This window comes from Asterias amurensis, chromosome 21 (assembly GCF_032118995.1).
Source record: "Asterias amurensis chromosome 21, ASM3211899v1".
Classification (NCBI taxonomy): Eukaryota; Metazoa; Echinodermata; class Asteroidea; order Forcipulatida; family Asteriidae; genus Asterias; species Asterias amurensis.
The window spans coordinates 15,128,934-15,154,520 of NC_092668.1; the positions used below are offsets into that span (position 1 = coordinate 15,128,934).

The window sequence follows — 25,587 nt, forward strand, 5'->3', positions numbered from 1 at the left end:
TCTGTGGTTGACATGCTCTCACTATGAAATCTTCTTCTAGTTTATCATTCTCCTTGAAATTGCCTTTTCAATCCCTTTTGACCTTGTTTTCATGGAGTTCTCTGCTGACTAGCCATAACCTTAGTTTGAAATTGTTGTTACTGTGCTGTACTGCCAAACCCTCCTAAGGCTATCATGAACACAGCCAGATAGATACTGTTTAATGAGGGGAAGTCAACCTGAGTGATAAGTGGTTTATTAGTAAGCCTTCACCTTGTTTAAGGTCAGCAGTACTGTGTCCAGCCATGGATCTAGGCTCCTAGCTCTATGGTCCAGCAGTGTTCAACCATAGAGTTTACTCTATGGTCCAACATACTGTGCTTGTTTACATTTGGAGTAGAGCATGACATAGTATGAGCAAATGAGGCCGTGAAATTGGGGAAGTGTGAAATTTTATTTCAGAGAATTAGTCAACAATTTAAAAGGTCTGGGCTTGGATGGGGAGCATTCCTTGAAACCATAGTGAAAGTAACAGAGCCCAGGTGAAGAAAAAAAATGCCCCAAGGTGAATTGGATGGTTCACTAAAGAGAAACAATTAAATTTCAGCCAGTCAATTCCTGTGTTCAATGAGATTTTGGATGGTTTGCCTGGTGTGATATCTTTTAATTTACAGAAACAACTTTGCCAAAACCAAATACTCCCCAGCTATCATTCATTTACAATCCTGCATGTGGAATGGGCTGCTTATGGGAAACTGATCTTTGTCAAACTTCTTTGAAACCTGATCTTTTTAAGACTGGTTAATAAAAGAAGGTTAAACAGTTAGTGGTCACTCTTAAAAATAATGTTAATGAGACAAATTTCGTTAGAAGCCTACACAAGTTTTTTTTATAGTATATGAATGGTTATGGATTCTGGATTGAAGTGCTTAGTGTGTGATCCAAAAAGGCTAGGGTTTCACTTTGAACTTAGACCTCAGTTTGGCAATAAAATTTAACAAGTTTTGGAATTAGATGACGTTATAAATCTAAATCAATGTTTAAGTATTTACCAAAAAATTTATCTGGAGAACCGTAGTTGCTGCATGCAAGATCTTTGCACCCTGTGAAAGACCCTGGATATTTTTTTAAAGCTTTCACAAAGTGTGTGATCTTTACTTCTATTTAAAAATTAAAGCAATTGGATACTTTTGGTAACACAAAAGACAATGTCCGCAGATTTACATTTAAGTTACACCAAAGATAATGATTGTATATAAAGCTTTCCTAAAAATATTACTACCTGAGGTGCTGTAGTTCTTGTGAAATTCACTCTATATGCTTTTTAGTAGTTTTTGTGAATGATAACGGCAGGAAAACAAGAAGTGTAAATGCACCAAAAATACAGTAAATACAAACGTATTATAAGCAAGTTTACATGTAAATGGCATTCCAATGCATTCAGTCTCCTTCAAGTACTTTATTTAGCACCTTGCCCCTCGTTTCAAAACTACTCTCTAACCACTGGAGCTACCATCTTTTACTCTGATGTTGGCAAACATGTTTCACAACTTAGAGAATGTTATCTTTATTTCCCACACATGCAGTGACTGAGATGGAGAACCTTGGATGGAGTCCTTCTCATCTACATGCTCTCTCATGACAGTCTCTCATGACAGATCCAGCAACCACTGTAATCCTGTGGTATTACGGCACAGAGGGATTATGTCCAATCCTAAAGGTATATTATTATCACCATTTATTCACTCTAACATTAAACCTGCACCAAACTGCATGATTAACAAGCTCACTCCCATCTACCTATCTACACCATCACTTTAAAATCTACTAAGCTCATTTCCATGCTTGCATGTTACATCTTAACAATCAGGGGTTCGTTATACGACAGCGAAAACGTACCCCATCTATAACTCCACACCATCCGTTATCAGTCACTTGTCATGTAACAACCACTCACACCATTTATATGCACCTGAACTATTCCCAAACTAAATGGAATCATTCTGTTTGGAGGTGCATTTTCTGAATGTATGTATTTTCTGTTCTTTATTTACTGCAATGGTGAAATGCGGAACCAACTGCCATTGGAATACGCATTATGGAGTCCAATGGAAACTGCACCAGTCATTCCAGGGCCATGAAGACTTCATTGAAGCTGTGGTTAGGGGAGGTTGCTGTGAGGAAAACAACACTTACACATTTTAAAGTTCAGGAATAGAACCTGAAGGTAAGTTTATATTCAGGATGTTTGTAGTTTAGAAGTTCTTGCAGGACCATGTTGTAAACAAAAAATCCTGAAATGATCATATTTGGTTAATTTTGGTTGAAGCCAATGAACACTTTCTGAACAGAACAACAAATTAAAGTTGACAGATTAATAAATAACTCACAGGTTTTACAGAAGGTAATGGTTAAAGACTTCCCTGTGAAATATTATTCCATGAAATGCTTTACTTTTTGAGAAGACATTAATAAAATCATCAATTCTCAATATCGAGAACAACTGATTATTATAAACACTTGTTGTGACACGGCGAAACGTGTGTAAACATAGGTGGGTTTTCCCTGTATTTTTTATCGACTCTGATGACCGATTGAGCTTAAATTTTCACACGTTTGTGTACAAGTTGTGATACACGAAGTGTGGGTCTTTGGACAATACTGTTTTATCAATGTTGTGCTATTGCTTAAAAGAGAGCCTCCTGCAAAGAAAAGTTTCAAATTTAATTTTGCGCTTCACTACTTTTCAAATTGATATGAAAATTGTTCAGTTCTTTTGCGTTTATTTATTTATTTATTTATTTTTTTTGGGGGGGGGGGGGGTCGCTGGCTTCATTTTATAATGGTGTAAAATGCCATTATGGTTGATAACCTTCAACATCTTTTATGTTTCATTCCCTTCAGCTGTTTTCTAGACCCTGTTGACATCATTGGAGCTGTGGTGAGCGGAGGTATGCTGTGAGGAAACGACACTCATTTTACAGTTCAGGAATACAACCTGAGGGTAAGTTTATTTTCATGATGTTAGTAGTTTGGAAGTTCATTCAGGACCGTAATTTGTAAAAGATTTGCTTGAAATGATGATATTTTGTTAATTTATGTTAAAGAGGGGCTCCTGCAAAGGTCAAATCGAGTTGGGGATTCACTATTTTTCATTAAAACTGTTTATTTGGGGGAAGGGTCTCTGACTTAAATTGTTGGGCATCAGAAATAATGGCATTTTACACCATTATTATTGTAATGGTGTAAAATGCCATTATTTCTGATGCCCAACATTATTATTGTAATGGTGTAAAATGCCATTATTTCTGATGGCATTTTACACCATTATTATTGTAATGGTGTAAAATGCCATTATTTCTGATGCCCAACAATTTTTTTATACAAATAAAACAATAGTGGATATCATCATATTTTGAATTACATGGTCGATAAATTGTTGTACATAAATTGTTCATTTCGACACAAACATTCCTCTTGGGAATGTACATACCCATTTTTTTTTTATGTCCGATGATGTCATGTAACATTAACTCAGTGATTGAGCTAATTTTGTTGTTGTATGATTCTCCATATACAGGTGATGTCACAAGGATAATGGCTACCAAGGATCATGGGAGGAGGACGAGGGTGTCTTATGGTCTGAGTATGCAAGTTTCCAGGTAAGACGACTTAAGAAAGTAAAATACAGTATAAGTTATTGCTGTCAATGAGTATTAAAAAAAGTGCTTTTGAAAACTTAATGTGGCTTATTTTGAATGCCTAAACAAAACTAGCTCAATAAAACCATGCAGTTTTACCCTTGACAAAACCTAAACTTTTTTTTTTTCCTCTGATGTGTTCATCAGTGTTCATCAAAGTTTAATGAAAAAATTACAATTTATTTTACGATTTGCTTAATGCAGACAAACGAGTTGATGAGAAATATTTGACTCTAAAAATTCAAAGAAATAAACCTTAACAAATAATATGATCAAAAAACTCAAACCCACATTTATGTTCACCTGAACTATTCCCAAACTAAATGGAATAATTCTATTTGGAAGTGCATTTTCTGAATGTATCTATTTTTTGTCTTTTATTTACTGCAATGGTGAAATGCGAAACCAACTGCCTGTGAAGTACGGAGTCCAATGAAGACTGCACATCAATGGCATCTGCATGCGTTCGTGCTGGTGACGTCCATCCGCCGATGACCAAGAAGACAACCGCTGGCTGCCTGGCTTCATAGAGGCGTGTTCCTGTCTCCCTGGTGGATGAGAGAATGCATTGCAGTCTGATGGATCAACAACAGATGTAATAATGGCAACTATATTATTTGTTTTGACATGAAACTAAAACAGATTTTACACATGTAATAACATAACCTTAAAGGATTGTGCAGAAAGTTTGTTGCGTCAATCTTTTTACAACAATCGATGTCTTCGAGATGACATAATAGTTCAAACTTGTTGTTGAAAAGCAGCGACTGAACTCAATTTTTGAACTAATTTAGTGACGCAGTTGTTGAATGATTCTCCATATACAGGTGATGTCACAAGGCTAATGGCTACCAAGGATCATGGAAGGAGGACGAGTCTGTCTTATGGTCTGAGGATGCAAGTTTCTAGGTAATAAGGCGACTTAAGAAAGTAAAATACAGTATTAGTTATTACTGTCCCCAAGTATTAAGTCGTAAAAAAAGTGCTTTTGAAAACTTAATGTGGCTTATTTTGAATGCCCAAACAAAACTAGCTCAATAAAACCATGCAGTTTAACCCTTAACAAAACCTAAACATTCCTTTCTTTCCTCTGATGTGTTTATCAGTGTTCCTCAAAGTTTAACGAAAAATTTACAATTTCTTTTTACGATTTGCTAAATGCAGACAAATGAGTTGATGAGAAATATTTGACTCTAAAAATTCAAAGAAATAAACCCTAATGAATAATATGATTGAAAAACTCAAACCCACATTTATGTTCACCTGAACTATTCCCAAACTAAATGGAATAACTCAAACCCACATTTATGTTCACCTGAACTATTCCCAAACTAAATGGAATAACTCAAACCCACATTTATGTTCACCTGAACTATTCCCAAACTAAATGGAATAATTCTATTTGGAAGTGCATTTTCTGAATGTATCTATTTTTTGTCTTTTATTTACTGCAATGGTGAAATGTGAAACCAACTGCCTGTGAAGTACGGAGTCCAATGAAGACTGCACATCAATGGCATCTGCGTTCGTGCTGGTGACGTCCATCCGCCGATGACCAAGAAGACAACCGCTGGCTGCCTGGCTTCATAGAGGAGTGTTCCTGTGTTCCTGTCTCATGAGAGAACTCATTGCAGTCTGATGGATCAACAACAGATGTAATAATGGCAACTATATTTGTTTTGACATGAAACTAAAACAGATTTTACACATGTAATAACATAACTTTAAAGGATTGCGCAGAAAGTTTGTTGTGTCAATCTTTTGAAAACAATCCATGTCTTTGAGATGACATGAATAGTTCAAACTTGTTGCTGAAAAGCAGCGACTGAACTCAATTTTTGAAACAATTTAGTGATGCAGTTGTTGAATGATTCTCCATATACAGGTGATGTCACAAGGATAATGGCTACCAAGGATCATGGAATGAGGACGATGATGTCTTATGGTCTGAGGATGCAAGTTTCCAGGTAAGAGACGACTTAAGAAAGTAAAATACAGTATAAGTTATTACTGTCCATAAGTATTAAGTCGTAAAAAAAGTACTTTTGAAAACTTAATGTGGCTTATTTTGAATGCCAAAACAAAACTAGCTCAACAAACCATGCAGTTTAACCCTTCAGAACCTAAACATTCCTTTCTTTCCTCTGATGTGTTCATCAGTATGTTCATCAAAGTTTAACGAAAAATTTACAATTTTCTTACGATTTGCTAAATGCAGACAAACGAGTTGATGAGAAATATTTGACTCTCTAAAAATTCAAAGAAATAAACCCTAACGAATAATATGATCGAAAAACACAAACCCCCATTTTTGTTGACCTAATTTATTCCCAAACTAAATGGAATAATTCTATTTGGAAGTGCATTTTCTGAATGTATCTATTTTTTGTCTTTTATTTACTGCAATAGTGAAATGCAAACCAACTGCCTGTGAAGTACAGAGTCCAATGAAAACTGCACATCAATGGCATCTGCGTTCGTGCTGGTGACGTCCATCCGCCGATGACCAAGAAGACAACAGCTGGTTGCCTGGCTTCATAGAGGAGTGTTCCTGTGTTCCTGTCTACCTGGTGGATGACAGAATGCATTGCAGTCTGATGGATCAACAACAGATGTAATAATGGCAACTATATTTGTTTTGACATGAAACTAAAACAGATTTTACACATGTAATAACATAACTTTAAAGGATTGTGCAGAAAGTTTGTTGCGTCAATCTTTTTACAACAATCGATGTCTTTGAGATGACGTAAATAGTTCAAACTTGTTGAAAAGGAGCGACTGAACTCAATTTTTGAACTAACTTAGTGAAGCAGTTGTTGAATGATTCTCCATATACAGGTGATGTCACAAGGATAATGGCTACCAAGGATCATTGGAGGAGGACGAGGGTGTTTTATGGTCTGTGGATGCAAGTTTCCGTGTAAGACAACTTAAGAAAGTAAAATACAGTATAAATTATTACTGTCCATAAGTGTTAAGTCGTAAAAAAAGTGCTTTTGAAAACTTAATGTGGCTTATTTTGAATGCCCAAACAAAACTAGCTTAATAAAACCATGCAGTTTAACCCTTAACAAAACCTAAACATTCCTTTCTTTCCTCTGATGTGTATATCAGTGTTCATCAAAGTTTAACGAAAAGGTTAAAATTTTCTTTACGATTTGCTAAATGCAGACAAACAAGTTGATGAGAAATAATTATTTGACTCTCTAAAAATTCAAAGAAATAAACCCTAATGAATAATATGATGGAAAAACTCAAACCCACATTTATGTTCACCTGAACTATTCCCAAACTAAATGGAATAACTCTATTTGGAAGTGCATTTTCTGAATGTATCTATTTTTTTTTCTTTTATTTACTGCAATGGTGAAATGTGAAACCAACTGCCTGTGAAGTCACAGTCCAATGAAGACTGCACATCAATGGCCTCTGCGTTCGTGCTGGTGACGTCCATCCGCCGATGACCAAGAAGATAACTGCTGGTTTCCTGGCTTCATAGAGGAGTGCTCCTGTCTCCCTGGTTGATGAGAGAATGCATTGCAGTCTGATGGATCAACAACAGATGTAATAATGGCAACTATATTTGTTTTGACATGAAACTAAAACAAATTTTACACATGTAAGAACATAACTTTAAAGGATTGCGCAGAAAGTTTGTTGCGTCAATCTTTTTACAACAATCGATGTCTTTGAGATGACATGAATAGTTCAAACTTGTTGTTGAAAAGCAGCGACTGAACTTTAATTTTTGAACTAATTTTGTGATTTGATTTTGAAGCAGTAGTCCCGTAATGATCATCAGATGGTTACATTATATTAGTCTCTATATGGTTTGTACTGATGTGATAACAACTTTCTTTCAGATGGCGCACCCCTAGAGGTCATCCGCTAGACGGGGTCTATACAAGAATGCTACCAATGGCCATTGATGTAGCATTCTTACATCAGCTGAATGACACAGCACACAACCAGAAACAACTGAGCTTAAGATGCTGATGCTGGACGGGGCGTAGAAGGCTGCCATCACAGGTTCCCAAGATGGCGTTGGCTAAAGACAACCTGTCGCTCAACTACTACTGACATACAGGTTATTGCGATGACTACTTTTCTGCCATCCTGTCAACATGGACCATAAAGATGTGACATCACAACACAAAGATAGATACGTCATGGCTTGAGGAGATATACATAAAGTATTTCTACAACTACTTACAGGATTCTTGAAGGTAAGATCTTTTTTAGCTAATAAATCTGAGAAATCCATTAATTAACGTGCGGAAAATAAACTTTGCTTAATCACAAAAACTGAACTTACAAATCTTTTTGTTTCAATTTTGTTTTATATCATATTACAGGATGAACAGAGTGGAACAACTAAGAGCTGGTTACGTCAAGATGCTGAGCCACATTATGCAGCACCAATAAAACTGTTGCTTCAACACAGTCTTTGTAAAGGAGGACTGTTTCTTATGATGACTGCTCTCATCTAAGGATGTATCCAAATTGGTGGTACCAGCTTCGACTGTTACTAAGGATGTACTTCCACCATTGAGTAGACGTTCCAAGAGCATGAACAACATTGAACGAATCTTCCAATGGATCTTGATATTACAGCGTGTTCATCCGGATTCATCTGCAGATTGAACTCACTTACACAACAAAGTTTTCTTATTGTGGAACAATGACTTGAATATTTATAGTACTGCTTGGAGCTTTGCATGGTAAATAGAAATAGGAAGAAACTATAAATATGTATATTTGACTTGTGGGTACACTCTTTTGTGTGAGTGTTGGCTCTGAAAGACCCTTTGTTTGTGTGAGTGTTTGATCAAGGGTGATTTGTCATGGTGTCCCAGACTGCTGTGTGCTTTATGTTTCTTGATTCTCATGGATATGAATGCAGCAGGTCTCCTCTATGTGTCATCGCATTCAGAGGGAATGCTGGTCTTCTGTGTGAAGTGATGTTTGAATCTTGTTTGTTTCTGGGAAGGTCTTGAGTTGAGCTTGGCTGACGATTCGTTGGAGCTTGTGAGATGCATGGCCGATGGTTGGAAGGGTGATGGTAGCCTTCAACTGCAGACTTTTGTCTACTGGTGTGATGAGGAATGGCTTGGGCTGGCTGTAGGAATTAAAGGTCTTTTAGTTGATGAGTTGTAGTGATGTCTTGATGTGATGAAGTTCCTGCTTCAAGCTGCCTTGTTCAACTTATTTTGTAGACAGAATATGTAATAACTTGTAATGAAATAATTCCTTACAAGTTTATGTATTCACATTTTTAATATTGCTTGTTTGTAATGAGGTATTTCATTACACTCATGCAAAACATCCTTGCAATGAAATACCTCATTGCAAGTATGTCAAAGTTTCAAGTGCGTAATGAAGTACTGCATTACAAGCCTGAAACAAAGTTATGTAAATTTGTAATGCAATTGCTCATTACAAATATTTGTAATGCAATTGCTCATTACAAATATGAAACAATAGGGTAAACTCATTAGAAATATAAAGACAACAAGCTTGTCATGAAGTGTATTTTATTATGAGTGGTTTAACGTTACAAACTAATAAAATTTAGTTATACTTTTACTGAATTTGAATGTTGTATTAAATATGAATGGTACCTTTTATTAAGTGTCACACTGCCTTTCCGTTATTCATCCAAACAATATTATAAGTGTTCTGGGGGTACCCCCACATGGTGGCCACCATGGGTTTTTTTTTATTAGTTATTATTTAAGGACATGTAAAATAATATTGTGACTCACAATAACTCTTATTAAGGTTTTAAATTACAATAGTCATGACATTGTACTGTGTTCCTTGAGGGTGTTATAGTCCTCATTGTTATGCTAATTAATTACAATGGTCATGACATTGTATGTTTATTGAGGGTATTCGAGTAAACTTATTAATTATAATGGGCGTGGCATTGTAGGTTTATTGAGTCCTCATAAAAATGTTAATTAACTACAATGGTTTTGACATTGTACTGTGTTCCTTGAGGGTGTTTGAGTCCTCATTATTATGATAATTATAATGTTTATTGTTATGAGCTAGGCAATGCTATTATAAATTTGTGCAAGATGTTGAGTTTTTGCTCAATAGAGGGCGCTGTTCGCCTGGCACCGAGTACTAGTTGTTATATCAATTAATTGCAATGGTTATAACTAAGGTCACAACATTTATATTATCTATTGTTAATTTTGTTGCATTAATGTTACACTCGGTATCCATAATCTTTATACCTTGCAATAGTTGAGATTGCTCATTATATTATGGTATTTATTTTTAATACAAAGGACATGACATTGGTTTTATTATCTTGTGTTAATTTCGTGGCCAAAATGCCAAACTAAGATTGGTATTGTGATATCCCATTCACAACAGTGTTATAGTTGAAAGTACTTGTTAACAAGGTTTTTTTTAATTACAAAATTGTTGACAAGTTTGATAATGCCTTTGTAGTAGCTATTTGATGCTAATATCAGGGTTTTCAAGAGTACTTTCTCACAAGAGTGTTTCTTCACTCTGCAGACAAAGGGAGCTAGCCACTATTAATAATGACTTCCGATATAGGATATTGATTTAAATTATATAATGTATCTTATTTTAGACAAAGGAAAGTAATTAATTGGTTTTACTGCAAGAAAACAGTTTATACAATTTTCTTTAACCGCATAATCATGGTCAACAACTTTAATTGAAAAATTGAAACCTTTTCTTAAGTCATAGTTATTATAGATAAGTTTAAGTGGGGTTTTCCAGAGTATTTGTTATCTCTGGTTTTTTACTCCGTAGGCTAGGTATCAAAGGGGGGTAACATTTCCAATGAAGCAATCGTTGTAATGGTTACACACTTTGATGTATTATGATCCCTTTAACTGTTGTGGGGTGGAAGATGACAACCTTCACGTGGTCCACCCTGTTGTTAACTAATGTCATCAAAGACCTTTTTCGCAAATTCTTTTGGGAAGCCCTCGCTGTTGAACAAGGTGCATGCTGATCCAGCTCGCAATCAAACTTGATCGCTATGCATGCGTACCAAGTATTTGCGATAAGGTCAAAACCAATCTATGTAGCAACCCCTTGTTTTCATACTGGTATTGTCTTCTAACCTAATTAATTTCAGTTAGCCCTATTAATGCCTATTACCATAACTATCAATCACCTAGAGGCAGTGGACACTCCTGGTAATTACTCAGAATAATAATTAGCATAAAATCTTAGTTGGTAATGAGTAATATTGGGAGAAGTTGATGGTATAAAACATTGTGAGAAATGGCTCCTTCTGAAGTGCCATAGTTTTGGAGAAAGAAGTAATTTTCCACGAATTTGATTTCAAGACCTCAGATTTAGAATTTGAGGTCTCGAAATCAAGCATCGAAAGCACACAACTTTGTGTGACGGTGGTTTTTCTTTCATTATTATCTCTTTACTTTGACACCGATCGAGCTCAAATTTTCACAGGTTAGTTATTTTATGCATATGTTGAGATACATCAACTGTGAAAACTAGTCTTTAACAGTTATCAATAATGTCCACTGTCTTTAACTTTTAAGTGTTTTTTGCCCGTTATGTGTATAGTAATTTCAAAATGTTCATTTTATTTTGCCACATTTATGTTTATGGCTTAGTGTGAAATAAATACCTTGGTCATGTGAAACAAGAAACAACTTTGTGGTAATTAACATTTTAAAATAATAAAATACCCCTGTAAAAGAAATTGCTTTTTTTTTGCCACTAGTGAAAAATGTCTTAAAACACATTTTACTTTAACCCAAAGCCACTGCACTCAAGCTTGGCTGCACTACTTTATTGCCAAAACTATAAGAATAATTATCCCTAGATCAAGACACAGTTGGGGATATCGCGGTAACGCTTCTTATACTTCTTTTGAGATATTATTGTAAAATTCCTGAGAGAAGAGAGTCCCCATAGTAATACACAATCTGAGAAGTTGAGATATTGCCAAAACCCTTAAGCAATGTGTACTCAGTCTGAGAAGCTGTGTTACCTCTGTACACTTTGAATACTTCTTTTAAGATATTGCCAACTTATAAACATTATAACCACTATAATATTGTTAGTCAAGGGCTGTTCCCGTCAAGGCAATATTTTAAATGATCAAAATTAGTTTAATAGGACAGAGAGTGCAATTTCCACCATTCTCCCCAGCACCTGAACAATCCCAGGTTTGCCCCTCCCATCATCCCCCATCCCCGGGGGGCCTAGGTGGCATGGCATCCAGGGCCCATTATTTCAAAGAATTGTATGTTAAGCAGAAACGAGCTGGATACCACTCGCAAGCTGTACATGACATGGTATTATGCTGGTAACCTTAGTCTAGTAGTATATTTTGTCATAACAGGGCAAAAGAAAATTAATTTCATCTAAGAACAACCCTAGCGCCCTCTGTAGACTAGTTATGTTTAGTGTTGCATTCCGCGATCAATTCAAGATGGTGAACATCATCGCGGGAAGTATAAAATGAGTAAGTGGAAAATTTTGACTGTTATATCTGTGTAAAGTATTATATGAAGCAACTAAAACACACAAGTCAAGCTAAGGGCTGTTAGAGTACATTTATCTGGTTCATTCCGCCGTCCGCTCGAGAGAAGCTATTTTTAAATCGTTTTCTTCGGTTAGCTGGTCTACGCATCTAATAGTAAGCTCGTGTGTATGTACGTAGTGTACTGAAAAGCATTGTTCACGCTTGGTAATTGTTATTTTTTTAAAGACCAGTCTTCTTACTACTAGGTGTATCCCATATAAACCATAGAGGGAGTCGTTTCCTACATTTTTTTATACTTCCATCAGCCATCCAAGTCCAATGATCGTCAAGCCAGTTTTTAAGTCAATTTTTATTTTGAGTAATAATAACCAAACGTGTACTTTCCTTTTAATAATACTAAATAGGGCTATAACTATAAATACAGACTAGTTAGTATAGTTAAAGTACATATGAATGTAGTGTCACCGTGGTCAGGTGGTTAGACTGCAGGACTTACATCACAATATTGTGGGTTCGAATCCCCCAGCTAACCGCTGTTTTCACAATGACTAGAGAACAAATATTGTCGTCTAGTTACTGAATCACAATTTCTTGATTTGTGCAATTCATAATCATAGATGTTAAACCAATGTTTGTACTATGAGAGAGATTAGTGTGAATGATGAGTTGCGATATCGTAAACCTTTCTCTCGGGAGTTAACAAGACTGTGCGCACAAAACGACAGATTGTCCAAAATAATAATAATAATCATATTAATAATAACAATTTCTGGAGGTTGGTGAGGTCCTGCTGGAGGGTAGTGACATTATTTGATGCAATTGACATAATAATTTATAATTTATCCTTAATTTCTATTCTTTGACCATTGATCTGTTTTAGATTCAATAAGATCTTCACCATACAATGAAGTAACTTAATGCACTCCCAGCATTACTCATTCTGGCCAGTAGCTATAAAGGTAAGTTTAATTTTTTTTAATCCAATAGACAAGGTCTAATGAATGGAACGAAATGGTAGTCATGAACAGCAGTGTGAAACCGGAAGGGTCTTGGCCATTCGGTAAAGGCTCGAGCGGAAGGCGAGGGCTTTAATCATGGCCACGACCCTGCATAGTTTTAAACACAAATTTAAGAACGAGTGAATGCTCTTTTATTCCCATTCATAAATGCCTTTTTGGTTCAAAGGCATAATTAATTAAGAAACTCTGTAAAAATGTATCCGTTTTCTGACGACCTTGAGCTCCGTGCAGTTGTTTAATTTCTATGACTCGGACACTTTTTGGATGCATTCTTGTTGCAAGACATTCCTCGTTTTTCTTAACACAACACACAGCGCGGCCAACTCACCAACAGCGCCTGCATTGGCCGCAACAAGAACTGTTTTGCACCAAGACTAGTGTATAGTAACCAAAAATAATTGGTTATAAACAGAGTTCCAGCTGGTCATTATCAACATTAAACACTTTCTTTGTTATGCTCTTGCATACTCACTTCCTTTTTTTAATGGAGCCTTTGTTGCCATGAAATTCCTTTGAAAGCATTTTGTAAGACCTGTAAGTAAGCACTGACAATGCATGAAGTTCTGCTACTCTAAGCAGCATGGTCAGTGGATGCATAGAGTTAGGACAGAGGTGACTGTGGTAGTGCTGGGCTGGCCATTTTAGTAGTTAAAGGTGAATAATAACCTGATGGAGTAGTATTTGGCCTATACTTACATTTGCACCATGTGCCATGTAAGTACCATGTGTTCTACCATGACTACCAAAATAGGTTCTTTTTGCTAGCTACCGTTTCTTTAAATCTCAACCCTTAGAGTGACAAACATTTTGCCCTGCACTTCTTGCAACTGGGAGTTCCTTACGTTGGGCCTCAAAACACAGATCAATTCTTCAAGAAACATCTTATCAGGGTCAACATTGACTTTCTGAAAAATGGCACTTTGATTACTTAAGTGATTTATATTTTATACATTCTTTCATATTCATTAATCCCTTCACAATTCATATCTGTGGCTAGAAATGCAAGTTCAGCATTTGACATACACTCATAAACATACATTTTTGAGGGGGAAAAAAGGATGAAGAAGAAAGACACCTTACATTTTATACAGTTTAATTAATATTTATATCTTTCTAAGGTAGCCCACCTTGGTGGGCTGTTAATGCAATATTTTGGTGGAGCCATTTGATGCGGCAGTCATGGCCGAGCTGATGAGAACACCAAATTCAAGCTCTGGTGTTTCTGATCAGCAGAGTATGGGTTCGACTCTGAGTGGTGACATTTTGTGTCATTAAGCATTTTTAATAATACTTTGTTTTACATGTACATTTACAGTGCGCTTTATCACACCCCTAAGGGGCATATCAAAGTGCGCATTATTTTACCTGCCAGGTACAGTGGAGCTTACATTTATGGGACCTATTTTTGGAAATTGTTTTACAAGGTGCTATGGCGCATTATGCAGCCAATTAAACCAGGAATACTGGGGCACAGTAACCTGTTCGCTTTTCGATGTGAACTGCACTATTTTTACATGCTGTTTACAACACACGGGACCTACAGCTTTACGTTCAATCAGAAAGTCAAAGCGATGGTTAAGTGTCCTAACCATTATTGCTCCGTCCTTCAGATTGGACGTAAAGATGTAGGTCATGTTTGTTGTGTCATGTATGAAAATCAGCACACTTATCATATATAGAGAATGGTTTTGCTATTACTATTTATTTATTTATTTTAATTTAGGCCCTGATGTGATTCAAGTGTGTTTGATCATGAACACTTGTTTTAACTGATTATGTGTATATTTTTTTCTCTTGTAGACCATGCTTTGACAGAAACTCTGATACAAATGTTTCTGACAATGATTTGTAAATCATCTTGCTGTTGTTCTGTGGTAAGTACATACATGTATTTTAAAATGGTCTTTATAGAGGCACTGAACACTAGTAGTAATTACACCAAATAATTGTTAGCCCAAAAACTTTATAGTTTTGGTCACGAGCAGTGGAAAGCTGTTGATAGTATAAGCAAATTGTGAGAAACATCTCCTTGTGAAGTAACATAGGTTTAAAGGTAGTTTTCGAAAAAAGTTTTGCAACAAGGGTTTTTTTTATCTTTATTGGGTTTTCAAACTTTGATGACAAATAGGCCCTTCCTATGAAATATGCAAATGAGACGTGCACATGCGCATAAACACCTATGGATGACAAATTCAAAAAAGGGGTTGGATCGTGCATGCCGAACTCTTGAGGGAGCTGGTTTCATGTTTGGCTTTCATTTTCATTGGCCAGATGACAGTAAGTTGTTCTGTAGCTGTTTGTTTGTAGAAACCAAAAGAAAAAGGAAACAAATAATTGTCTTCATTTTAAATCTCTTATAAATAATTGGCACAAACGAAAATATGAGGATGTAGAAAGGAACAATTTAAAGCTGATTGTGAAGAGGCTGATCAAAAAAGTGGAGGAACTTAAGACCGGAAAACATCACTCTATGGCTAGCCTTGCTCAAGGCAGTCGCATTATTCGCTCCGAAAAGACGCAGCTGTAAACCCACCCGCCGTATACCCTGTGCATGGTGTGTGCGATCACACCGAATGACCCACCCGTATACACACTGTCACATCGCACGAATACTGTTTACACAAGTCATCACACCACTAACCGCATGCGGAGGCCGTCAGGCCGACAGCCTTGTCGGGTCTGTATCTTCCCGTTTTAATGTGTTGTATTGAAAAAATTCCAATAGTGGACGAAATTGGGGGGGCTCTAGGATATGCTAGTATGCAGCTCATGAATGTGTATATCGTTCGTCAGACCTATCAGACAACACAGGATGTGAGGCAAATGAATTATTCATTTTGACGTCCAATCACACACGCCTATCATGCTCGCTGAGCGTCCGTGGTGGTGGTGTGTGATGATGTAGACATGTCTCATCTTTCGCGGGCATTATGGTAATGAGCTGACCGTGGGAACTCTTCGCTTATTATAGTAATGAGGTCAGTGGCTTCAACACAGATCCTACAAGGCTGTCGGCCTGACGGCCTCCGCATGCGGATAGTGTACGGGGGCATCGTGCCGTGCGATGTTACGCAGTGAATACGGGTGGGTTTTCGCACAGTGAATACGGGTGGGTTTTTATACAGCGGAGGTCTTTTTTCGGAGTGAATAATTCGACTGCCGTGAGCAAGGCTACTCTATGGCTCAAAATCTTGGCTCTGCTTACCGCAAAATTATTCTGCGCTTATGAACACCAGCATTTAATTTCTTCACTAGCTGTGTATAGTGTAGAATGCCTAGTTGTGATAAGCTGGAGTACACACACACATACATGCCAGAATCCCTGCTAACATCAACAACAATTCAATAAACAAATTATGAAAGAGTCTAGCTACAATCCTTATGGTTGAACCACCCTGGTTTACCAATATTGGACAAACTGTGGACTTCTTTATTGCCTCGTTGACTCATTTATGGAATGAACCCAGACAAAGAGCCTTACCCTACACCTCCCCCACCCCCTCCACCCTTTGCTATCCACACCATCAAGTATGAAGGAGATCACTGTGTGCTGCTTCAGTGCCTCTCTGATTCATTTATGGGATCCATATTCCAGACAAAGAGCTTACCCCTAACCCCCTAACCCCCCCCCCCCCCCCCCTCCACCCTTGGCTATCCACACCACCAAGTATGAAGGGGATCATTGTGTGCTGCTTTATGGCCTCTCTGATTCATTTAGGGAATCCATATTCCAGAGAAAAAGCCTAACCCTAACCCCCCCCCACACACACACACCCTTTGCTATCCATACCACCATGTATGCAGAAGATCACTGTGTGCTACTTCATTGCCTCTCTGATTCATTTAGGGAATCCATATTCCAGACAAAGAGCTTACCCCCCCCCACGCCACTTTGCTTTCCATACCACCATGTATGCAGTGATCACTTTGTGCTGCTTCATTGCCTCTCTGATTCATTTATGGAATCCATTTTCCAGACAAAGAGCCTAACCGTAACCCTCCCCTCCACCTTTTGCTATACACACCCCCAAGTTTGAAGGTGAACACTATGGACATCTTCATTGCCTCTCTGATTCATTTAGGGAATTCATATTCCAGACAAAGAGCCTACAGAAATTCAACTTCAGAATGGTCAAAGTGAAGTCTTGATTACCTATAAACATGATAAATGAAATAGAATGCCTAAAGCGAAGCAAAATTGAATGACTGAACGAGAAAAACGAAATGATGTGCGCACGTAACAAAATCGAAAGCAAAAAGAGCTAAAAAGAAACCCTAGTTTGAGATGAAAGGAAAAACGTCTGAATAGAGACACCAGACTGTGAGTCCATGAATATGAAGTATTGAAAACAAAGTAATCAGTTTTCATGATTACTGAAATTGTGCACCATGCCTCAAAGAACAAAGAGTACCCACAACTGTGATTCATTTTGTTTGTATGTCCTTTCCTTAACTTGGTCTCTTTATGTTAATGTCACCTACAAGTTCAGAATCGTTTTGTTATGCTGTGTGTCATTGTTCATAAATAGTCTTATAAAACATTTAAATTGAATGTGTCTTTTTTTCATGTTTCTTAGGATTTGTCTATGTGAAATGTTTGACATCACTGAAGGAGCAAGTATCATCAAAGGACTATGGTTAGTTGTGTTAAATGCAAACATTGGATGCATATGAAAATGCATGGTGCAGATTGATCAAGTTCTGATAATGCAAAAAGGAAATGTATTCAATATTTGTTGTACTATTATCACTCATAGATGCTTGTCCTTGGAAAAAATGCTCTCCATGAATATGCAAAAGACACAGAAACTTTTATACCCAAGACTGAAATGCAGATAATGCCATGTAGATTTCAATCCTGTCCTCCGTCACTTTTCCTTGAAAAAAACCCATTTCCACAGACGTGCTGTGAATGATTTTTTCTGGTACCTACAAATGATGACACTTGAAGCATTTTTCCTTAATCCAATGACAAACATTTGTGTGTGTGGTCTATATAGATGTATCCCTGCACGTATGTATTTTGTTAGGAGTTATGAATGATTGTTGTACAAATTGTAAATGAATTCCATTTTGTAACTGAAAAGTGTTTGATACTTCATAATGTATTAAGTGTAGTTGTTACAGTATGAAATGGACTCTATTTGCTCCTATACATTATCCATGAAACCATATCATTTAGTTGTGTACAGTAGATAGAATGAATGAATGAACGAATGAATGGATGAGAGTTATGTATTTGTGCACCTTTCCCGTCCCAAAAATGCTATGCAAGACAGTATGATTCATTATTGAAGTTGTAAATGTGTACATGTAAGAAATCTTTATGTGCTTGTTCATTTTCAGATTTGCTTGATATTGTAGGAGTTTGTTGACCATCAGACTGTCATACTGCCTTGCATGCATTAGTGTTGTTCTTTTTTGTGTTGTCTTCAAAGCCACGGTGCGATGTCATTGTTTTTTTCCTTGAATCCCACCCGATTAATAGTTTTTTTTATGCCTTTGATATTTTTTCTTCGCAGAACTCTGGTAAGTTCCGAGTATAAAGTGCTAACAATTATTGGTGTGTAAGGGTAAAAAAACAAATTAATATTCTTTATTTCGGATGCAAGTGTAACATCTATAAATCCTTTGCAGTACCCACTGCTACACTTACGATTCAAAATGCCTCTAGCCACCGGGCAATCTCAGTGGTCTAGTTGGTATGACACTGCTCTAGATTTGCAACGGTCGTGGGTTCGAATCCCAACCGAGTAATATGCCTGTGATTTTTTACTCGGGTAAGTACGGAGTAAAGAGTGGCAATTCATCAGTGTATATGGGTACAAACCAAATTAATATTCTTTATTCTGGATGCAAATCTATTAAATCATTTGCAGAACCTGCTGCTAAGCGAGGATTCACACTGCCTCTAGCCTCCGGGCAAACTCAGTTGTGTAATTATGTTTTTTTGGGGGGGAACTTGCAACTTGAGAGAACAGAAAGTTCCATTCGTTTCTGGGGTATAAAGGTCAAAGGTATGGAACTATCGCCCTTTTGTACACCTTGATAATGCCATTTGCATTATGACTTAATCTGTGAAATTCCAATCAGATAGTATACTTTATATTCCCAGAAGTTCACAAAATTGTACACTCCTCATTTACACTCAAGCTTAGGAGTTACAACAACATACCTTTTTTTTTATTATTATTAATCCTTTAAAAAAAAAAAATGTTTAATCCTTTTTTCAATACGAGTGTTCGATATGACAATTAATAGAAATTGTTGTGCCATGGCTTTGAAATATTTTAATTGTGAGCTGACAACTTTGCGGTTTATCTGTCTTGTTACGTGTTTGTGAATACATACGTGTACCTGTACTTGTTTATGTTAATTTATTTCTTCAAATTGTTTTTTAATTTGAAATAAAAAGCAATGCTGTTTTAAAGGCAGTGGACACCATTGGTAGTTGTCAAAGACTAGCCTTCACAATTGGTGTACATGTATCTCAACATACTGTATGCATAAAATAACAAACCTGTGAAAATTTGAGCTCAATTGGTCATCAAAGTTGCGAGATAATAATGAAAGAAAAACAACCCTTGCAACACGAACTTGTGTGCGTTTAGATGGTTGATTTCAAGACCTCAAGTTCTTAACTCGAGGTCACGAAATTAAATTTGTGTAAAATTACTTCTTTCTCGAAAACTATGGCACTTCAGAGGGAGCCGTTTCTCACAAAGTTTTATACCATCAACCTATATCCATTGCTCATTACCAAGAAAGGTTTTATGCCAATAACTATTTTTAGTAATTACCAATAGTGTCCACTGCCTTTAATTGGGTATTGTAAAGTTTGTTATTGCGAATAAATCATGTGTACCTGCAGTAAAGAAGTGTCTGGTAATTTTTACTTTTATGTTTATTCTTAGGCATTAATGTGTAATTGTGATGAGTTGTCAGCTCTCAATTGAAATACTTTTAATTTTAAAGATTTGGTATGTCCACAAATTTAATGTGTTTTCCTGACCAAAAACTGAGTGATAATGCTATACCTTATTATTAAGACTTCTTTTGAAGAATAATGGAATACCTTATCTTTAGAATAAAAGTGACATGTATTTGTGTTGGGTGTTTGGTTTTAATAATTTGTACTAATTGGACAAGAGGACACTTTGGATCCAACTTCCCATGTGACTACATTGTAACAAGTGAGGACTGTGAGTATGAAAAACCTTTCCTGGACACAATCACGCCACATGCACAATATTGGAATGGAATTATTCTGCTACCAAGCTAACATTTCATGAGTGCAAAGCCTCGGGAACATACTTTTATTTTTTATTTTTATCTTTTTGGGGGGAGGGGGGGGGGGGTGGGGAGGGGGGTGGGGATGGGGGGAGTGGGATTATGCAGTGTGAAGGGGGGGTTAGTCTACATTTGTAAACCTAATTAAACTCAAAAGATGGAGGCGACAGCGTTTAGAAGGCTCGTCACCCCAGTATGATGTCTTGCATTGTATCCCAGTATGGTCTGTCTCTCATCATGGGTGATCAGCTCCTATAATGGTGACATTGTGAGATTGCACTCATCATGCAAAGGTGCGTGCCACTTCTGCATTGATGCGGAGGTGTGTGGCACTTCTGCCTTGTGCGGAGGTGCGTGCTGCTTCTTTACGGTCAAACTCCATCTTTAGACTCAGGCAAAGATAGCCCATCAATTAACTATGTTGAAGAAATCTCCTAAAAAGAATCGTTAAATATAGGACAGTAGAATAGAATAGAATCAAATAGAATAGAACCAGTACTTGGTGACTGTAAACCTCCTTCAATTAGCCAATAGGATGGAAACTGAAGTCCAATACAATTTAGTAAAGGTAAAAGGCTAATGTATGACGCTTATTGTCATGTTTTTGATTTGCTTTTAATTTAGTGTTTGTTTACTGGTGGGAGTTTAATAGCTTTTGAGTCCACTCTTCTTTTTCTAGTTTGTGGCACACTTAAATTATGGTGGTTCAGATATTAGGTTTATTTTCCATACCATTAGGTAGTGCAATATAATGAAAAACTACTTAACAGAAGTTAATCATATAGTGGGAGGTCGCAGACAAGAAGCCTAAGCTTGTACAAGGACTGATCTCTTCACAAAGAATACATACGTGTACAAATAGGAAGTTCTGATAGAAACATAGTTACTGTTAGATTGATTTGAACTCCTTATTGGAATGGCCCTGTTTGTGAGTGGAGACTGCTGTGGTATGATAAAGATATCCAAATGGTCGTAAAGTGAATCAAATTGTACTTTTGTGTAAAACCAACATTGTTAATTAGTTAATGTCCACTGTTTTGCCTATTAGATAAACGTCAAGTTTTAACTAGATTAAACAATTTAAATGATTTTGTAGTCTTTTGAAACCCCACTACTTATTAAGTGAGCTATTCAACAGTGGATGATTTTTGTAATCACATTGCGACTCCTGAAGCGGATTAAAATTAATTTGTCACAGGTTCATTTTATTGTATTCTCTACCATTGATATGGTTCAAAGAATCAAAGGTATACACTAATTGTACAAAATCCCGTTTCGATAAATTCAGACGCCCCAATCTAATCTTACAATTAACATGCTTTTAAATTTGCTAACCAGCAATATGACTAAACTTGTAACTGAAGTCTTCTGATCAAATGGTTTGTATACATTTTAAAATGACTAATTAAAGACTTACATACATGTAGTAAGAATTACAGCAGCTTTGTATAGTAAAGTGCACTTTGAGACACATTTCACTGTGAAGTAAATACATTGCCTTTTAAGTATAAGAAGCATAATGGCAGTAATGCTCTTCAGAGTGTGTATCCCTATAGGGATTATTATTTCTTTGTTGACATTTGCTGGGAAGTTTCTGCTATCTAAAAAATGGGCCCGTTTTTTAAGATTGTATACAACTACATTTATAAAGTATTAAAACAATTGAACGGATAGTTCCAAGAAATATTTTGCCTGTGAACCTGTTTATGGTACTGCCTTGTCTTGTCTTTACTGCACAAACTTCTGCCACTGGGCTATAAACGTGCAGACCCTCATGCATGCATGCCCCTACATTTAAGTTAAAATTAATGTGTCAATGTAGAAACATACACTGTATGTATTTATTTGAATCTGAGAAGTTTCACAGTATAAAGCTTCTGAAATTCTGTTTTACAATAGAAACTGTTTCCAACAATCAAAAGAACTCTGCATAAATTTACCTGTGAATCTACCTGTATAGATCCTAATGGTACTGCTGTGATTAATTACAATTTGCTGTGTTCAAATTGCAAGTCCATTTGTACCCACTTTTATAATCACAATAAAATGTCTTAACGAATAAGAAAGAGCTGTGTTGTGTACAATGCGCTGACCCATGTATGTGTATTAAGTGTTTCCCCCACAAGGAAAAGAAGTTTAGTTGTGCTGCATATATGTACACTTTCAATATCTAAAATTAAATAGAACTGTTTCCAAGCTGCGATTTCCTCTTACACCATTACTAACCATAGCTGGCCTTAAAAAATAAATGCATGTACTACTGTACCACTACCTCAAAATAATGCTCAGTACCTCAAATGCTCTTTTTGTCGAAGCTACATCAGGGTTACACTCAGTCAACGCATGTGCGTCAATCAGGGGTGTCCCCCCCATGTTCTGGGGTGAACAATATTCCCCCAGTTTTTGCTAACTTGTGTGTCTCATAAGAGGGCAAATACATGTACATGCGTTTCATCTCCATACTTTGTTGTTCTCTTGTACTGTAGTTACTGTATGTTTACTTTATTGAGACGCGCCATCTCTGTATGCCATTGTCAGTCTGCGGCCTCTATGACTTGTTTGAGCGATATATTGGTCATATTTTACCCAGGTAACTTCGCACTAAGGGCTGTTATTATTTGACTCCATATTCATTTGAGAAGTATGTGAGGGTGTTTATTTTGTTCTGTTTTGTTTGCCATTAGGGCTCTTAATTGCCTTAGATTGCACCACAGAGCATCTGAAATGCAAAATTTGTTCCTGTAGGCAGGCCCGGACCCCAGGCCGTAAAAAGGCTTTGTGTTCCATTACAGTGCTCACAAAATGCATAAGATGTGTCACAACTTATTATTGCTGATGATGAGTCTAACCCATTCTTCCTTGGACTTAACTTGCGTATGACATGATCCCCAGACAAACTTATGTTTGTTTGGCTAATTCCACATAAATGTTGTGTTGTTTTTTGCATTGAATTGTAAAAGCTCGTTATATGCTTTCAAATAATTACTGCATGCAAAGTAGACAATCTAAGCTGTCCAAAACCACTTTACCCTTTTGTCTCCTTAGATTGATAAATGTTTATGACAATTGAAGTTGAAGGATCTGGAACAGGTGTGGATACCCTAAATTAGCAGATAAATATTGAATCACACATTTGTGTTGTAGTTCACATCCAATTAAGATATGTATTAATGGTTAAATATCAGCTTTGAGACCTTTTTTCCAATCCCGGGTGAAATTTACACACCCACATGAAATATTATGATCACATACTGTGGCGTGTTTCCTGCGAGACTAATTTGAATTTGGGAGTCTTGGGAGAAGTCTAACCACTGGGCCTAAAGTTCCCCTTATCCCGAATCCAAAGTGAACCTCAGACCAGGGGAATACTACGAGCAGTCTCGGGCTAAGGCTGCAAGCTCGTTTTGGTGGAAATCTACTGCCCGACTGGTTACTGTTTGTCTGTTGCACTCTGGGGGCCGGGTTGGAAATATCTCTGGGGGTTTGTGAGAACATAAATGAGGGGACTCTGACACACAGCTCTATGTGAAAAAACTCTTTAATTGCCTCACTTTCTCAAATCCAATTGAAATACCTTCAACAAACCTGTCTTCCCAAATGCACTCCTCGGAGGACCGATGCACTAGCAAATTTATCAAGGCCAAAACGCACGCACTAGCACGCCGACTGTTTTGCTTTGTCTCATTCAAGTTTCCAAAGTAGGTGGACTATTCAACTGATAATGAACAAGCACTTGTCAACCCCAGTGAGCTCACTCTGAGCGTCGGTCTCTGTGATCAACGTTGGGCCATCCAAGTTCCCTGTGAACTTAGCCCTGGAGGCCTTACACTTTCGTATTGTACTACAGTGATGTCCTGGATATCAGGGTCCATTTCTGGGGCCGAAAAATGTCAAAGCTTCAGAACTCAAATTTTACCTGCAAGAAAGCCCCAATTTCAACAGATTCACATTCCATGGCAGCATACATTTTTCTGCGGTGGGTTTTGATCGTCATATATTCTTCACAAATCCATATTTACTGAAGTATATCCTTGTTTTTGTACTGGCACTGGACACTATTGGTAATTACTCAAAATTATTAATTGTTAGCATACAAACTTACTTAGTAGTAACTAACAATGGAGATCTGTTGATAGTATAAAACATTGTGAGAAACAGCTCCCTGTGAAGCAACATATTTAGAATTGAATTTGAGACCTCAGCTGAGGTCTTAAATTAAAGAATCTGAAAAAACACAACGTTTGCTGTTTTTTCTTCCATTATTGTCTGTTATCTTCGATAAATATTGAGCTCCAATTGTTACAGATTTATTATTTTATGCGTATGTTGAGATACACCAAGTGAAAGGACTGGTCTTCGACAATTACCAAAGGTGTCCAGTGTATTAAATGTATCTACTATCCAATTCGCCTGAACTAAAAAACAAAAACCATTTTTGTTTACTGATATTTAGTAAAGAGAATAATGTGACGTCTTGAAATAGTGTCCCGTCAGTCGTATTATGTCCCGTCAATCACTTTTTGTCCCGTCAGGTGAACTGACACAATTGGCCGAAAAAGAGGAAAAGAAACTGTCCCAACGGACTGGTCAATTGCTTACATCCCTACAGGGTACATTTGCCGACACAACAGGTTCAATCTCTTTTTGGAGTGTTTAGCCTATGAGGTGACATTGTCACTCTGTTTCACCATGCTTGTGGCCTTCTGTGATGACAGCAAGTCGAGGAAGAATCCGAGAAGTTGTAGTTTGAACTATTAAAGAAAGAGAGAGAGAAAAACAAAATTGTTTTAATATGTAGTCATTCAGATGAATTTCATTATAATATGTACAAATAACACCGGCACATTATAAAGTTCCTAGCAAGACAGGATTAAAAGGGTTTTTAGAAGGGGACACGAAAAAGCATAGTTGTAAGTTTATGCATTATAGCTTTCTTATTGATTGTACTCAAGTACTCCCCAAACACATGATTGATTAGGACCTCACAGTTCTGTCCATTCCGTCAAATGTAAAACCTTAAAAGTTATTAGAATATGTGTTACATGAAGCTGCTTCCTTGAAGTACTGAAAAAGAAACATATCC

At 36.9% G+C, this 25,587-nt stretch overlaps 3 long non-coding RNA genes across 3 annotated transcripts; all 3 read left to right on the plus strand.

Moving 5' to 3' along the window:
- Positions 1 to 1,581: 1,581 nt before the first annotated feature.
- Positions 1,582 to 3,670, plus strand: LOC139953270 (uncharacterized). The gene is made up of 3 exons (XR_011787956.1): positions 1,582 to 2,206; positions 2,884 to 2,983; positions 3,560 to 3,670. It is a non-coding gene; the product is annotated as an uncharacterized lncRNA (long non-coding RNA).
- A 359-nt stretch (positions 3,671 to 4,029) lies between these two features.
- LOC139953269 (uncharacterized) lies at positions 4,030 to 10,014 on the plus strand. Its single transcript, XR_011787955.1, has 9 exons — positions 4,030 to 4,275; positions 4,508 to 4,589; positions 5,166 to 5,335; positions 5,566 to 5,647; positions 6,090 to 6,294; positions 6,522 to 6,603; positions 7,079 to 7,247; positions 7,547 to 7,909; positions 8,039 to 10,014. It is a non-coding gene; the product is annotated as an uncharacterized lncRNA (long non-coding RNA).
- A 2,111-nt stretch (positions 10,015 to 12,125) lies between these two features.
- LOC139953314 (uncharacterized) lies at positions 12,126 to 20,554 on the plus strand. The gene is made up of 4 exons (XR_011787963.1): positions 12,126 to 12,174; positions 13,076 to 13,154; positions 15,015 to 15,088; positions 17,792 to 20,554. It is a non-coding gene; the product is annotated as an uncharacterized lncRNA (long non-coding RNA).
- The last annotated feature ends 5,033 nt before the right edge of the window (positions 20,555 to 25,587 follow it).